Source organism: Sander lucioperca, chromosome 17 (assembly GCF_008315115.2).
Source record: "Sander lucioperca isolate FBNREF2018 chromosome 17, SLUC_FBN_1.2, whole genome shotgun sequence".
In the NCBI taxonomy this organism is placed as follows: Eukaryota; Metazoa; Chordata; class Actinopteri; order Perciformes; family Percidae; genus Sander; species Sander lucioperca.
This window is the reverse complement of record NC_050189.1, coordinates 17833179-17850619: the sequence shown is the minus strand read 5'-3', so window position 1 is coordinate 17850619 and position 17441 is coordinate 17833179. Positions and strand designations below refer to the sequence as shown.

At 39.7% G+C, this 17441-nt stretch overlaps 2 protein-coding genes and 1 pseudogene across 4 annotated transcripts in view; 2 read left to right on the top strand and 1 right to left on the bottom strand.

Moving 5' to 3' along the window:
* Positions 1–17441, top strand: part of LOC116064565 — a 305191-nt gene that overhangs the window by 111708 nt on the left and 176042 nt on the right. The gene's annotated exons all lie outside the window — the stretch shown is intronic.
* Positions 1–17441, bottom strand: part of LOC116064564 (hemicentin-2-like) — a 173913-nt gene that overhangs the window by 86364 nt on the left and 70108 nt on the right. The window lies entirely within an intron of this gene.
* On the top strand, positions 15997–17280 carry LOC116064580 (annotated as a pseudogene).

Sequence of the window (17441 nt, the reverse complement as noted above, 5' to 3'; positions counted from 1 at the left end):
TTCCTGAGGAGTCCAGGTGCCGGAGGATGAAATGAAGAGCCATGTTGACTGTTGGCACTGCAGGGGGTCCAAGAGGGGTCGGTGAGGGTTTTGAGGTGAGCCAGAACAAGGCTCTCAAAAGACTTCATAACCACAGAGGTTAGGGCGACGGGTCTGTAATCTGTAGGGGGGGGGGGTCCCTGTTCTATAAATATTTCATGTCTAGAATCTTTTCACAATAAAAGCTGATATACCAGAAACTGTTTCAGACAGAAAGAACAACAGGAACATTAATATAGCCGTGAGAACTGAGAGAGGGCTTTCTCTCTCATTTTATCACTTTCTACAGAATGCAGCACTATAGTTAGTGCACATTTCTGGTTTGCGGGTTGGTGCCTGCGTTAATGGGTGGATCTGCACTGCTCGGGTTATATTAGGACATGAGATCAAGTACTCAGGGTTTAGCACACTGTCTGAAGTGTAGGCTACACTAGGGCTCACAATTAATGGATGAAGGTTATTAAAATGTATTATAAAGTCCACTCACTTATACATATATATTAATGTGTGGATTGTTTTACTGGATGGACTGGTTTCCCAAAGACGTCCTTAAATGTATTTTGTCCACAACTCAAAGATATTCAGTTTACTGTCACAGAGGAGAGAAGAAACTAGAAATATTCACATTTATCAAGCTGACATCACACAAGTTTTACTGTTTTTTTCAGAACAAAATGACGATTCATCGATTATCAAAATAGTTGGCGATTCATTAAATAGTTGAAAACTATTTAAAGTGCTCATATTCTGCTCATTTTCAGGTTCATAATTGTATTTTGAGGTTGTACCAGAATAGGTTTACATGGTTAAATCTTCAAAAAACACCATCTTTTTGTTGTACTGCACATTGCTGCAGCTCCTCTTTTCACCCTGTGTGTTGAGCTCTCTGTTTTAGCTACAGAGTGAGGAATCACACTTCTAGTCCATCTTTGTTGGGAGTCGCACATGCTCAGTAGCTAGGTAAGGACTACTAGCCAGTCAGAAGCAGAGTATGAGGGCGTGCCCTGACAGTACCTAGGTAAGGACTACTAGCCAGTCAGAAGCAGAGTATGAGGGTGTGCCACGCTAGCAGCTAGGTAAGCATTATAATGTGTGTTACGAAAGTGCTGTTTGGAGCAGTTTGTGAACAGTGTTTTCTGTTGGAGATGGTAAGTCCCTTTGGGGGGGACTTTGGGCTTTTTCACTTTGTAAACCTATAATGTGCACAAAAAAACCCATATATAACACACTAAAGGAAAGGGAAAAGCCAAAAAGCATAATATGAGCACTTTAATCATTTTCCCCACAAAGAGAAAATCATAACTAACTTACAAGAGTCTTATGGGCAGAAACATTGCAGTGCTTTCCCCTCCACAGTGAACAGATATGATCCTCTCTACGGTCCACGTGGCCCTCTGCTGGACTCAGAGTGTTACTGATAACTGTTCACCTCCATGCTCTTTCTTCTAACCAGCTGTCTACAGTGTGCATGTACGGCTGACAGCTACACAAACAAACTTCTCTGCTACAATTTGCACTTTACACAGACACCTGTCGACTCGTCTAATAACTGAACATAAAACAAACATGGCAGAAAGAAAGTACATTGATCAAGCACTGAACCTAAACAATAAAACTGCTGATAATGACTCAGCCATTCAACAACATGTGATACGGTGCACTGTTAAGATAGTCGCCACTTATTAGCTGAGAATGCAGAACTGACAGTTTCAATAACATCACACAAACTAAACAACCTTTGAACATATGTTGGTGACGACTTACTGATCCAACCTCTCTAAATCCAAGTCAGGATCATCAGGAGCATTTCTGTGCTACATAATACCTTTCTGTGCAGTCTTTCATTCTGATTCAGAACTTGCTATCGGTGCCCAGTGTCTGCTGCTGAACAATCCTGGAATCTATTGGCTGCTGACTGAGGCGGAGCTAGTGAGCCAAATGACATTGAGAGAGAGGATTTTTATACAAATCCCAGATAATTTCACCATCATCCCTGATCTCCTACATCAGAAGCTCACCCAGTTCTCAGTACCTGCCTCCACCTGTCAGTGGATCATCAGCTTCCTGATTGACAGGCAGCAGTATGTCAGACTGGGGGAGCGTCTCATCCAAAACCCGGTCCATCAACACTGGCGCCCCACAGGGGTGTGTCCTCTCCCCGCTGCTCTTCTCCGTCTACACCAATGATTGCACCTCAAAGAACCCATCTGTAAAACTCCTGAAGTTTGCAGATGACACCACCATCATTGGTTTGATCCATGGTCTCCCCACATTGACTCTGTCCAGAAAAAAGGCCCAGCAGAGGTTATACTTCCTGCGACAGCTCCTTAGTTTAATCTGCCTAAGGAGCTGCTGACCACTTTCTACTCAGCCATCATTCAGTCTGTCATCTGCACCTCCATCACTGTCTGGTTTGGGTCAGCCACCAAATGGGACAGGGCCAGACTGCAACGGACAATTAGGGCTGCAGAAAGGATTATTGGAGCTGACCTTCCCTCCATCCAGGACCTGTACCGGTCCAGGGTCAGGAAAAGAGCAGCAAAAATCTCTGCAGACCCCTCACATCCTGGTCACAAACTGTTGAACCTTCAACACAGAGACAGTTTCTTTCCCTAAGCAGTCACTCTGTTGAACACTCAGAAATAGCCCCCACCCTCACACTGAACAAAGTCAACCACCACTGTTCTGCTCATCTGACTCATGTCTATTTCAATCCTACAATTACAATATTGTTATTAATATATTACCATTGCACTGATCTTCCTTTACTGTACTCATATTTAAATCCTAAAATCTCAGTCTATTGACTGATATTGCACTATTCCTTCCCTCTCTTTTGTATATTCTTTGTAAAATTGTAAATTATTGTACTGTTATACTGTAAACAGTCAGACAGCCAGCAGGTGGCAGCACAGCACCTTCTCTTTCTTTACACATGTTCAGTTCAGCAGGGAACAGCTCAGAGCTCTTTAATGTTATGTACACTGAACAAAATTATAAACGCAATACTTTTGTTTTTGCCCCCATTTTTCATGAGCTGAACTCTGACACTGACTATTTCTATGTACACAACAGGCTTATTTCTCTCAAATATTGTTCACAAATCTGTCTAAATCTGTTAGTGAGCACTTCTCCTTTGCCGAGATAGTCCATCCACCTCACAGGTGTGGTATATCAAGATGCTGATTAGACAGCATTAATATTGCACAGGTGTGCAATAATTATGGGGGTCTGAAAACCAGTCAGTATCTGGTTAGGGTTATAACCCCCCTGGATCCCCCCAATACAGTACAACTGCACATTTTAGGAAATGATCACTGTGCTTGAAGCCAGCTCTAAAGCTACCAACATCATACAGTCAACGCGTTTTTGAAAGGAACTCTGGGAGATGAAGTCCCAGAGGCCCGCCTGAAATTACATCGTACCGCCAAAGCTGCAGCTAGAAACAACTTAACTCAAATCTTACGGACAATAATTTTAAAGCAAATATTTTGCATATATACTTATTTTGATCGTAACACACTATAACACAAAGGCAAATTACTTTATTGTGAAAACCTACTTGGCATCCGTGGGATGATGTGTAGTTTAAAAACAGTTTATTTTAGTCTCTTTCTGATCCCCTTTTCAGTGGTTTAAAGGAGGCGAGATGTTGTGTTCACTTACTTTCAACTGAACTGCTGCCACCTACAAAGATATACTTTTGTTTGTTTCAAGATTATTAGAAGCTGCCTTGGCCAAAATGTAGTACTTGCACAACATACTTACACTCATATAACCTCATGTTAATAATCTCATGTTATGCATGCATGTGTATGTATGTATCTCTATGCATGAGAGTATGTATGTATCTCTATATATGAGAGTATGTATGCATGCATGTAACACTGCCAGTCAAAGAGGAAGGAAGAGGGTTTTACTTGATGCGGATATACACTGAAAAAAAGTCAAGACATCATTTCACCAACAGTCAGGATGGAGGACACATCTCTACTCTGGCTGCTCTGTAAGTAAACTGTGTTAGAAATAGGGATCGACTGATACTGGTTTTTCATAGCCAATACCGATTATTAGTAGTTAATGTAACCGATATTTGGAACTGATTTGCATTTACAGTTAAAATGAAAATCTTTAAGTCAAAATTAAGATTTTGTAATGTTACAAACTACAACACAAAACTTTGTCTAAATGCTTGAAGCAATTATTTAATAAATTAGAAACGTTGAGTCAGTGTTATGGGACATAAAGTCAGACTCAGTGGTGAGTGAATCATACTTTTTTAATTTATTAGGAAAAATAAAATGCAAACTGATAGATAATCTGCAAACTGCCAAACAACATCCCGATAATCAGTCTACACCTAGAAAGAAATACAAAATGAAAGGAAAATTGATATATCTCTAGTCTGGTTTTTACAGTATGTGACTTAAATTATGAGTATGTGTAAATGATTTAAAGCCTGTTTTTAGCGTGTTCTTTTCATTTATTATTTAAACTTTCAACCGAACCAAACTCCAACTAACCAAAGTGTCTTATCTCTTCAGTTCTGATCTCACTGCTGAGCTGCCCAACAAACCAAGGTCAGTACACTGTTTTCTTGTTTAGAGTACTTTTAGAATGTGTAGAGGGCTATTGTGAGTATTCAAGTTGATATTTTTCAGTAGTTCATCACTGAGAAGCCAGATGCCTCATTTATCAAAACGTGTGTAGAACAAGTTGTCAATGTTGACGTTTTACAAGCTTTTTTAGAAAATATAACCAGACGGACCATGAGTTGTCAAAAATACCTGAGGGGACAGGTGGCTAAGTTAGGAAAATTCAAAAGCTTAATATTTCATTCACACCCTTTTCACAGTGAGGAAAACACATTGTATGAAAGAGTGATCGTCACTAGGGATGGGCGGATCAGTACTTGCAAGCTACTCATTTGGTATCAATCCCTTTAAAAAATATTGATAATAAAATCACATTATACAAAACATGTGTAGCTGCATCACTTCCAAACCTTTTCAGAGCTTTTGTATAAAGTTTGTGCTGAAAACAGCCCTGAAGCTGGCCCTGGTCACATGACTGTGGCCCACTTCCTTATCATACGTGAAAGAGGGAGAAAGAACGGTGATGAAATGAGAAGCAGAAAAAAAGATGGAGAATGGCAGAAAGAAAATGTAGTGTGGTGGGGTGCTACTTTTCTTCTGAAAGGGGGGGGGGGGGTATTCTTTTTAACATATTTATTATGTGTATAGGTTTCCTCTGTTGCACTACCATTACTGACTGAGATACAAACTGTGAACCACAGGGACATTAAAGAGAGACATTACATCTATTCAAATGTTGAGCCTCTATTAGTTTGAGTTGTTTCTCACAGCAGCTGATGACAGGAAGGACACACGTTAACATTCACTTACTGCAGGACAAATAATGTGGCAACATTCTTAATCCAGCAAAGATATTGGATAATGTTCTCTATATATGTATATAATATCTTAAAGAGATTCAAATTAATTCATTTTAAGCAAATTTGCAGATTTCTACTGATATATTTATATAGAGTTAGATTGTGACACATCGGTCTGACTCCTATCTATAAAATAATCTGCCAACATGTTTCCACGGCTCTGATTGGCTGCGTGAATGGCTCCATTTTCCCATCCCAGTCTTCTAAAGAGTTGACCTGTGGTAATAAAGTCCTGTGATATCTCTGCAGTTGTGACAGATCAGTGAACGTCTCCATCAGGTGAGACTCTACAGAGACCTTCTGCAGGGACACACCTGTAGACAACTGTTGAAATAACATGACTTTTTATTATTAATAGTAGTTTTTTTATTATTTTTCAGACCTGATTGAGGTGCACCCTGGACAGGATGTCATTCTGCCATGTCAGACTGCTTATTCCTCCATCAGCATTGTAGAGTGGACCAGACCTGACCTGGAGCCGGATATCGTCCTCTTATACAGAGATGGACACTTGAATACAGACGTCCAGCATCCATTCTTTAAGGACAGGGTGGACCTGGTGGACAGAGATCTGAAGGACGGAAACGTGTCTTTAATTCTGAAGAATGTCAACATCAACGACACTGGAACATACATGTGTCGAGTTTCATCAGGTGGTTTCAGACGTAAAAGGAAAGCCTTCATCGACTCTGAGCTAATCAGAATGATCTATCTGCAGGTTACAGGTGAGTGAGTCTCTCTCAGAGAGTTTTTCTGAGTATCAGGTTGTAGCTGCAGTTTCTAACATCAGAGAGGATGAAGACTGCTCCACTATCACACATTTACTGACTCATATGTTTTATTCATCTTCAGGTTCTAAGGATGGATATATAAGTTATCTAACTTGGCCTGTAGGCTGATGAAGATGCTTTTATCAACATCAGATATTAGAATATATATTATTGCCATTAGCACAGGTACAGAGCCGTACAGGTGTTTTGGAATTCTTGTGCGTTGAATCAGAAAAACAATAGAAAAATATAATGAAAAAATAAAGCTACATAAATAGATATGAATAAAGTCTTACTACAGCAATCACTTATATCCTGCACCAAGTTGACTTCATACTCTCTGTTGTCTTTATTTAAATTTTATAAGAAATATTTCTATCTATTACTACAACTACTGATACTCATCGTTCCTTATTTTCTGTATTCAATCTCTTATAGTTTAAACATACCCATACTCTCCTCTAGGCCTATGCGGTGGACTGGCTGCAGGTGTTTTGGCAGCAGGTGTTCCAGTTGGACTGATTCTTGTAGCCGTTGTTGCAGTGGCTGGTGTCCTGAAATATAAAAGACATAAGAACAAGAGATCAGGACAACCTGCTGGTAATTAAGAATCAGGCGATAACTCCCAGAGCTCTTTACACCTGACTGTGTTCTCATGTGTTGTAAATATTCAACACTTTTTCTTTCTGTGGATGTGTGTGCACATCTGCTGTTTGTTTTTTCTCAACCAATCTCTTCCCTTTATGAATCCCACATACTTTTTAAAAGTAAAAGTTCTGTTACTTCAAAGATGGCAAAAATATCCCCCTCCTGTGTACCTGATGAGTCTGGGATCTGTAGTATCTGGAGCTCTGAGATCCTGTAGGGTCTCCCATGGTAAGATGGTCCCAGAGGAGGGTCAGACTAAGAGAGAGATTTAGTTTAAATTAACTTTACCTTAAGAGAACTAGAACATTTTACCTGAGTACAAGTTGCTTCAAAGACAAACAGATGTTACTTAACTAAAAGAACTTTTACTACACATGAATGTAGTAAAAAACAAAGTTAGGCTACTTGTTTGATACCTAAAAATTGTGCTCAGATAAAAGTAGGTCAGTGAAAATGTTCTTTAAGAGCAGAATGAAGCAGAAAACACAGAGATGTTCAGACAATATAAACTCAGCAGCAGTACACAGAAATACTTTACTCCATTAAATGAGCAAATGTAATCCATTACTTCAGCCCAGCTGTACTCAGAGCTGATATATTACAGCAAGCTTTTAACAGGAAATTATGTTTCTTTAGTTTCTATATATCAGCCAAACACCACCAAATATCTTCTAATCAGGTGTAGAGAGCTCTTCAACATGTCTTCTGTTTGGTGTTTTGGTAATAATACATTTTATATGGAGGGAATTTTAAATTATTGTTTTCTGCTTGGTAATATCAAGGCTAATGGTGCCTGCTAAAAATGATTTCTTCAAGCTAATGATTTAAAATCAACTAACATTGAATGGTTTAAACTGAGGAGTTGATGACATTGTGAATATTGTTGTTATTGTAATTATAAAATCATCTGATGCAGCTCAGAATATCTCAGGGGGACATAGAGGACCAGTCTGTCTCTAAATAAGACCTTCAACTGGATTTAATATCTACTAAGTAGAATTACATGATGTTTGCGAAAGGAAATGTTATGAAACGTGAACTATACCAAAGTGATGATCTTTGAAATCAGTTGATAATTATTTAATATGAATCGATGGATGAAATAATAATGATCAGAGACATGATGGAAGTTGATAACTCAGTTTTAACATTCAGATACCTTAATGTGCCTTAAACTGTTTTAGTCTTTTATCTTATTTTAATAAATACTTTATTTTGCTACATTTGGATCATCAAGTTGTTTTACTTTGATATATTCATTTTTGTGCACCTTTCTTCCTTTGAACACAAATAAAGCCGCTCCAAATATCCAACCTCATATTGAAGTTTTAAGTGTGTAGAGGAGGAGCAGAGACTGGGGGAAGGATATGATCCTGAGAGACTAAGATCTGAATCTGATGGAGGTCTCTGGTGTCAGCTGAAGACACCTTTGTCCAACATGTCCAGGATTTCACAAACACACAAACTTGTTTTAGTTTTTCTTGATTGCTTTGACCTGCTTAAAGAAACTGGGATCCACTCGGTTTTCATCATCACGTCTCAGCAGAGCAGAAGACACCTCTTGCGAATGTGTTAACCCTTTCTCATTGGATTGACACATTCCCCCCCCCCCACCCCACCCTTTTGCAGAACAGTTAACAAGGATGTCATTCAAGCAGTCCAAACTCCATTGTTTTAGCTTTGGTAACCAAACAGAAACCATCTGTTCCTTTACCATTAGAAACTACCTCCATCAGTATGAAATCACTGAAGCACCTGTTTGATGCTCCTTCACACAGATCTTCAATTAGCAATCAGTCTGCAGGCCTTAAAGGTGCAGCGTCTGTGTTGTTCTTTAACAGTCAGTCTGCAGGCCTTAAAGGTGCAGCGTCTGTGTTGTTCTTTAACAGTCAGTCTGCAGACCTTAAAGGTGCTGCGTCTGTGTTCTTTGCCAACATGGATGGAAGAGGTCTAAGAGAGAAGAGACTGAGTATCAATAGTGGCTATTTCTTATACTCTACAGTAATAGATGTTTATACTTTACTGTAATAGATTTTATTTTATTTTCTTAATTTATTATACTCTAATAGATTTTATTTTTGTTTACATGGATTTTGTGTAACATTTACAATATTTCAGTTTTCAGCCACAGTTTCAAAATAAGAATCAATGGAATCAATAAAATTTGCATCAAAGCATTTCTGATTCTGGATCCAATTCTTTGAAAGAAGGCAAATTTGTCAACAAATGTCACTGGCATCAAAGCTACGTACAGTAATAGACTACAATGATAAGCAATGGGGCACTGATTCCCACTGAGTGCTGTATTTAGTATGTTGGTGTCCACTGTGTAATGGTTGTTTGGAAGAGCTCATACACTTGTTTGCACGTTGTTGTTTGAAGGCAAAATTTGCTTTTGTTGCATATTTTAAATGTTTAGGCACAGTTAGAGCCTTTTGCAAACAAAATGTGTCATTTTGACCATGAGTGCCACTGTTTCGGCCTGTGTGTTAACTGTTTTGAAAAATGTGGAGTTAGGGTTGACTGCTGCGTCAAAGCAATCAAGAAAAACTGTAATGCTGCAGTCAGAGCGGTCGGGGCGATGTGGATGGCAAATTACCAAACTGCAGCCTGGGCGGCTGCGCGGAGAGTCTGCAACGTTTGTAACAACGCAGCCTGTCGCAGTGATTGGCTACAGAAGAGAAGAAGTCTGTTCTTGGAGCCGCTCTACCTTTGACCACAATCAGTATCAACTCCCAGAACATTCGCGGCGAGCATGTGCGCCGTTTGCACCATGCTAACCGTAAGAAGCATGAAACATGACACGTTTAACTGTTGATCAGCTCTCCAAACTGACCTTTAAAAACCAATCTGGGGATGATTTGTGAGTCGTGAACCAAGATGTGTTATTATAGGGTTGGGTGCAGTAAGTTGTGTTTCTCTAGAAGTGAATCAGAGCCTGTTGAACCTGTTGACATACGCCTGTGCTCCAGGTAACCGCTACAGATGATAAAACACAGACACAGAGGATTGGACACCGCTGGACGGGGTTCAATCCTCTGTGTCTTTGTGTTTCTCACCTGTAGTTCAGTTCAGTCACTTTATTATCCGAGATGGGAAAATTGATCTACAGTCAGAACCACAAGATAAAAACCACATACAGCAAACAACGTACAAATAACAAAAAGACAACAAAACAAAGACATAAAGTTTCCTATACATACAATATACACAACACAATTTTACACAATACTACCGGAGAAATCTCTAAAAGAAAATCTACATTAGATGTGCTAATTAAGCCGAGTTATTACACATTGAAAAGGAGTTTTTACTCTTATAGCTCTTGAACCTGCAGCATCTCATTATCATTTTCCTCTTTAAGGTCTTTGTTATAAACAGGGAGCTCCCATTACAGTTTGTTTCTCTGATAACATTAAAGAGTTAATAATAAAAGAAAAGGTGATGTAATATAATTTATTCTGAGATTTTTACAGTGCAAAGGATGAAGTAAACATGCAATCAACAACTGAAGAACTGATCATTTAGGTTTCTAAAGTCAAACAGCTTGTAATGATTATTTATATGAAGGAATAGAAGAGTGTCTGTACAGTATGCAGTGTAGTAGAGGGTGGTACAGTGTAGTAGAGGGTGGTACAGTGTAGTAGAGGGTGGTACAGTGTAGTAGAGGCTGGTACAGTGTAGTAGAGGCTGGTACAGTGTAGTAGAGGGTGGTGCAGTGTAGTAGAGGCTGGTACAGTGTAGTAGAGGGTGGTACAGTGTAGTAGAGGGTGGTACAGTGTAGTAGAGGGCGGTACAGTGTAGTAGAGGGCGGTACAGTGTAGTAGAGGCTGGTACAGTGTAGTAGAGGCTGGTACAGTGTAGTAGAGGGTGGTGCAGTAGTCAAAGTCAAAGTACCTTTATTAGTCTCCCTAAGGAGACATTTGATTTGGACACAGAGAGAAATTGCTGCAAGAGTTACAACAGTATGCCTTTGCTTCAGTTAGAGCTCTGGATCACATGGTATCAAATGGCTCAAAGTACATTTTAATTTTTTTTTAAACCTCCCCCACCCTCTCAGTCTGTTTCAGTTCCTATTTAATGTTGGTAGAGAGAAACACCCCGACCTCCTCCCTACGAGGATCTTCTCTCATACAGCAGCAGTCAATGTGCTGCTGACAGTAGAGCTTGTAGAGCTTTACTTTTCACAGATATAATATACTTTATACATATATAATGCTTCATGAGAACAGGCTGCCTGGCTCCTCAACGGAAGAATAAGCTCCCCATCGGTGTTTGCCTCAGCAGCGTTTGCCTTTGCAGTGTTTTTCTTGAATTCTTTTTGTCCTGTAACCTGTATTGATGCTTTTAAAAAATATACATGGAAATGGCGTCACAATTACCCAGAGCCCAAAGGGACACCTTCACAATTTAATACACGTAACGAAGCAAACAGTACAGAGTATTTCTCTCTCAGTAGACCCCTGTGTCAGCGAGCCGCAAACTGAGTGGGAGACGTTAACATGTGGTCTGAACTAAAATTGCGCATTATATCTTTCTAAGGGTCTCTTAGAAAAACTCATGTGTGACATGTGTTATGTTGTTATTACATGTGTATATATTTGTATAGATGTTTATACATTTGTATAGATTTTTTAATTAAAAACTAAATAGTTTTGGATTTATGACCCCTTCTCCTATTTTCACTATATGGGAGAGATTCCCCCCCCCCCTGCCCCGTTTTACAGTGTTTTTTTATGTAACTAAGTAACTTTTACTTAAAGTACATTCTAAATGAACTACATATTACTTTTAATTGAGTAATTTTTCAGCCCTGAACAGGTTGTATAACCCTAACCCCAAACACAGTTTGAGCTCTTAAGTATATGTACATCACAGAAGGCGAGATTGCATTTTCCTAGAAAGGCAAAGGAATGTCCCGCCAAACTCTGCCTCTGATTGGCTAATACTCGTTGCATTTGTCGGTTGGATTGGTTAAATTTAGGCATTAGGAGTGAGATTGGTTAGGGTTAGGGTAAGAATACCAGGGTGAGCCAATCAGAGACAGAGTAAGGCGGGACATGCTAGGAAACCCAAACTCGCTTACAGGAAGACAGAATAAGACATAAAGCTGAACACAGAGAGATCAAAATAAAATGTAGATTATTGATCAGCTGAAGAGTTCTCTTAGAGACAACTGTCAATCATCAACACCAGAGTGATGCTGTGAGATTCATTGATTGTTAGTGAATGATTTGAGTGAATGAGTGTTACACAAAGACACCAAAATGATAGTGAAGATGCAGTACAGCACCACCAGGTGGACGAAGGCTATGACCACACGGTGGAGGCAGGCTGAAGGGGGTGTGGCTGCAGAGGTTGGTGGGTCTGTGGTCTTTGTTTTCTCTGTAGAGAGAATCAGCTGTCAGGTGGATATCTGGATGAATGAACTCCTGAAATCAAAGGTAACCTCCTCACCTGTGACAGAGACCCAGCTGGATGGAGACTCTCCATCTCTGCTGATGAGACACTTGTAGAGGCCTTCATCAGACCTGGAAACATGGTGGAACCTTCCCACAATGCTGTGCAGCTGCAGAACACCGACCATTTTCTACATTACTGTAAATCTTAATGCTCAAAGACAAATGATGCAGATGCATACAGAGAATAAATCACTTTTCATGTCTTTACTCGCCAAAAGATATTTAAGAAAATACATAATATATAGTGGAACTATTAAATAATAATAATAATAATAATAATACGTGTAAAAAAATAAGACGTCAATGATGTTTACTGACCGTGCTCTGGTCAAGACATGCAGACAGCGTGTATCGTACTACTTCTGCAAACGACTGCACAAGACTGCAGACAGTCGCTCTACACGTCACTGTTACACACTGGTGTTATACACGGTAAACAGTGTACACACTACCCAAAACAACAGTGACTACTTTTACATGCACACGTGTACTTACAGAAAATGAGACTGAAAAAATGAGAATAAGAAGATTTCCCTCCAAATGTGGAAATATAATGAGCTATTCCTATAAAAAAAGATATAGCTACAAAAGGACAAAACACTGACTATGTTTACATGCACAAAATACTCAGTTGTGTTGTTCTTATTCAGAAAAAAACAATATTCAGACTAAGCTGTTTACATGGCTACTAAAAATGTAAATTGACTGCATAGCTACACATGTATGAGGTGTCTGATAATAATGCAGACTTGTGTTGTGGTGCTGATGGAGTTTGTCACCAACAGTTCCTCATAATGTTTGCACTGTTTGTGTTCAGAGTCTCCAGCAGACCCAGAGGTCCTCTACTCCTCACTGAGGAAGACCTGAACACCATCACACCAGTCCAACCAGTGGAGTCCAACTGGCCAATCACTGGTCCCCCAGAGACCTTCACACCTCACTATATTATGCTTTAATTAATGAGCCTCATGCAGCTACAAAGAGACAAACAACTCAAATTGAGACACCATTTCCATTCTTTAGATGTGTTTTTCACGGGCAACTTTTCAAAGGATACCAGCCATCAGATGGCACACCCACTTCCATGGATACAGCCCAATTCTAGCAGACTGTCACGTTAATGAGAACACAGCTAGAAGTTAATATATGAAGTCAAAGCCAACTCTGAACCATCATCTGAAGCACTGACACAGCCAGGTCACACCTTACTATCTTCCCTCTTGCACATATTTTTGTATTTAAACTGTACATTTTTATACCCCTGGACAATAACTGCACATTCCTGCACAGATGTAGACATTATAAACAGACACTTTATATACATATTCTTATCTTTTTCAATAAAATGCACATTGTAAAAATGTGTTTGGATAAAAGCATCATATCAGTTGAGTCAGACAGCCAGCAGGTGGCAGCACAGCTCCTTCTCTTTCTTTACACATGCTCAGTTCAGCAGGAAACAGCTCAGAGGTCTTTAACTTATGGATTTTTAATTCAATCGTCAATGTATTAGAGTAACGTTTAGGCTACAAAATAAAGTGCATAAACACATTAACACACACATGACAACACACACCAGAGTGTCCAAAAACAGTTAATTCAATTCAGAAACACTCTGCAGCAGAATGTGACAAATGTCACATTTCACTAACAGCTGGTTCAAGATGTACAAAGAGAGCCTTCCTGGACTCTGAGCCAATCAGAATGCGTCTGCAGGTTACAGGTGAGTGAGTCTCTCTCAGTGAGTTTTTCTGTGTATCATGTTGAAGCTGCAGTTTCAAACATCAGAGAGGATGCATCCATCTGATTGGCTGTTCAGCTTGAAAACGGTAGTGAGGAAAGCAAACAAATAACTGTGAGAGTGCACACAAGGCTCTTATAATTTTTCATCTCATTTGATCAATCCAACACAAAGAGCTGTCAAAACTGGCCAAAAATTACATTTGAACGTTCCTTCTAAAAAAAACATAGGATGGCAAACGTACAATAATATATACATATCTACTTATGTAGTTATATTTATTTTAACTATGACACTCATCCTATTTTTACATAAGCCTATGTCTCAATGTCAGCTACATGAAACAGGCTGTTTGATATGAGAGGAGTGAAGTTATGATCACATTGGAACAAAGCACAGAGAGAAAAGATGCTCATCATTTTATTTGATTTGATCTGAAGAGATTTAAAACTTGACATCTAAACAAATATAAACAACAACACGACTTACATCTGTTACTATCTGCTACGAAATTCCGTTTCAGATCAAAAATTTGCAACGAGACAAACCTTTCAGTTCTGAATGTTTTGCAGCGGTCTGAACCGGCCCGTCTCAGCTCGACTCAAACCTGCTGATGGTGTCGCTCCGACTCAGCTGGTCGAGTCTCCAGAGGCTGGTTTTAGAACGTAAAGAAGGTCACCTGTTTCAACAGCTATGCAAATGATACGATGAAAACATGCCTTGGTTACCTTGTTTCAAGCCATTCTAGCGTGGTGTAGAAAGCCTGCAGGAAGATTTGTGCCAGTTCTCATTAATAGTTAACGAGCTAAGCTGCTTGACTCTGATTGGCTAACCGCTAGCCAATGAGAGCCTGGCTATCAGCATCCTTTACCCAGCGCAACTGGGCGAGCTCATGAATAGTAATGAGCTCAGGCAACACCACGTCAGACTGACCAGCTTTTGTAATTGGCCTGATTTCTCTGCTTATTTCTTTTCAGTGGCTAGAGCTGACAGAGGAGGTAGCAGTTAATTTTCACATTCACGACATAACACAAACACATATGGACCTAGCATATTTCAAAAAATACAAGTAAAAACAGTTTTGTGTTGCAGGGCACCTTTAATTGATTGATTGTAAGGTCAGTGAATGATTCTCAGTGTTACCTGTGGTCCTGTGTCGATATAAAGACACCATGATGAAAGTGGAGATGCAGTACTGACAGAACACCACCAGGTGGCAGACCTGTCTGATCACAAGGTGGAGGATGTCTGAGGTCGGGGGCAGAGCTGTTGTTGTGTAAGGGGGCAGCATAGAGCTCAGAGGTGGATCTGAGGTCTTTGGTTTCCCTATAGAGAGAATCCGCTGTCAGGTGAATATCTGGATGAATGAACTCCTGAAATCAAAGGTAACCTCCTCACCTGTGATAGAGACCCAGCTGGGTGGAGACTCTCCAACACTGCTGATGAGACACTTGTAGAGGCCTTCATCAGACCTGGAAACATGGTGGAACCTTCCCACAATGCTGTGCAGCTGCAGAACACTGACCATTTTCTACATTACTGTAAATCTTAATGCTCAAAGACAAATGATGCAGATGCATAGAGAGAATAAATCACTTTTCATGTCTTTACTTGCCAAAAGATATTTAAGAAAATACATAATATATAGTGGAACTATTTAGAGCTGAATAATAATAATAATAATAATAATAATAATAATAATAATAATAATAATAATAATAATAATAGGTGTAAAAAAATAAGTCTGCTTCGTCCCGTTTCTTGTTTGTAAGTTGTTATACATTTTATTTTTTCCTTTTGTATGTTGCAACACACTTCTTGTATTTTTATATTGTATTTTAGTTATATTTTTTATTCAAAATAAAAGAAAGAAAGACATAGATGCAAGAACTTCCTCCTTCACTTAATGGTAGAAAACAGGGGCGCTGCAACAAATCCAAATCCTACAGAGGCCTGTACTACGAAGCAAGATTTGGGTTAACGAGGTAACTTCAGGTTCAACCCAGGCGTCACCGTTCTTAGAGGTGCGTTCAGAAGAGCCAGAACATTTAGAGACCGTCAAAACCCTTTGGCATTCCCTGATGAAAGATATAGATTTTCAGCAGAGGGAATTACAAATCTTTGTCAGCTTCTTGAGCTATATGTTGCCAATGTGACACATCAAAGCCATGCGCTCTCAGTCCAGAGTAAGAACACTGTCTGCCGCGCAATCTGCAAGTTGGTGCTTGCTTTAACAGCACAACTGAATACATTTGTTGTGTTCCCAGGGCACTTTCCCACGCAGTCCATCAAAGAGGGCTTTTATGAAATAGCAGGTAAATAATAATTTAAATTGAAACTTCATCTATAAATAATCTAGGCCCCATGATGTTCACTGCTGCATATGAAATTCATCATACTCCTTAGGCTTCCCGAGGGTGATTGGTGCCATAGATTGCAACCATATCCCCATTTCTGCATCGCTGGGGGAGAATGAAGGCAATTTTCATTAATCGCAAGTCATTCCACAGCATCAACGTTCAGGTAAAGCATAAAGGATAGGCTACACATGTTTTGGTCATGTTTTGGTCATACTGGCAAAGGAGGAGTCCTTCTGATGCACATTGATGTTTCCCTCACGTTAGTGCTGTTATGTGGATGGATTTTTAACACAAGATGCTTGTGCAGATGACTTGTGACCATCAATGCTTGGTCACCAGCACTGAGGCAAAGTGGCCTGGGTCAGTCCATGACTCCCGGATCTTTAGGGAGTCTGCACTGTGCCACAGATGCGAGCAAGGTATGGCAATTGTAAGTAATATTTTGTATTGCATTTTGTAATACTGATTATGCTAATATTAATTTTCATCTTCAGGGCTCTTCAGTAGATTGCTGGTAGGGGCCTGCCAGCCCTTTTTGATGACCCCCTATCCTGACCCAAACACAGGGCCACAGAATGCCTTTAATGTGGCCCTTACCAGAACAAGGGTCAGGATAGAGATGACTTTTGGCATCCTTAAAGCCCGCTTTAACTGCCTGCGTGGCCTCTGATTGGCTCCAGACCGGGCTTGTCAAATAGTGACAGCCTGTGTCGTGCTCCACAATGTGGCCTCGATAAGGAAGGAGAGATCCCCACCTGTCAGCCAACAACCCCCAGATGTGGTAGACCCCATCACACTTGACTAAAAATATTCTGTCTTAAACCAATGTTCTGATTTACGTTCTGGAAATGTATGCAAATTAAATCATTTTTTACAACTTAATACATAATTTGCTCATTTAAACATACATTTACTGGAAACTAGTAATACAAACAATATTTGACTTAATATTAGTTATCAACTGGG